The following is a 935-nucleotide window of genomic DNA, read 5'->3' as shown; positions in this document are numbered from 1 at the left end:
ATTTATCACGGGATCGTTCTTTTTCGAACAAAATTCGAAAAGGGTATGCTTTTGGACTTTTTTACTCGCTGTCCGTTTCTTCGGTTTCTCTTATTATAAACGAGCGCGCGAGCGAAGATACATTTTTTTAAAAATCATTCCGTTTTTGAAGTTCTTACGCGATTCTCGGACTTGTGGCGGGTTCACGTTAGATTTGTATGGATAAGGCCAATTATCTGATAATTTCATAACCGTAATTCTAACAAATAGACGTTGTATTTATACGCCCATTATACGTAGCTCCAGTAAGATATTATTTTGGGATAATAATAGCTTATTTTTTTTTAGTTAGCGGCGACTTGAATATAGCGAAGAGTTCGCTGCACATATAATAGATGTCCCTAATTATTATTTTTATATAATTGTTTGTTTGTAATAGAATTTATTAAATACTCAATTTCAAATATTTTATTACTTATTAATAAGAAACTTCGCAAAATTCATGGTACTATGGCCTAATCACCCTTAACTTAGGGTAGGCTCCAAGCCCCTCGGTGGGGATGTATAGTGAGCTGATGATGATGATGATGATGATGAGGATAAATAGAATTTATTTGTAGTTATTCCTATGAATTATCTAATTATACTATAAAGAACAATATTAAATTATTTATAAAACATTAATAATTATTACTTGTAAGACAAACATTTAGTATTTCTTTACTTATTCGTACTAGATGGAGTGTTACAAACATTGCTAAATACACTAATACGGTTGGATTGAAATATATTACGTTAAAAATTAAAAGTCTTATCATTATTATGAAAATTACAATTTAATGACGCTCCTTCATTGATCTTCTATCTCACTTCTCAATATATCTGTCTCGCTCGCTCGTACAGAGGCTTTTGTATAAATCTTGACTTGAGTGCATTAATCTAAAACGATCTATGAC

This window comes from Papilio xuthus, unplaced genomic scaffold (assembly GCF_000836235.2).
Source record: "Papilio xuthus unplaced genomic scaffold, Pxut_1.1 DF828079.1, whole genome shotgun sequence".
In the NCBI taxonomy this organism is placed as follows: domain Eukaryota; kingdom Metazoa; phylum Arthropoda; class Insecta; order Lepidoptera; family Papilionidae; genus Papilio; species Papilio xuthus.
Note: the sequence above shows the minus strand (reverse complement) of the source record.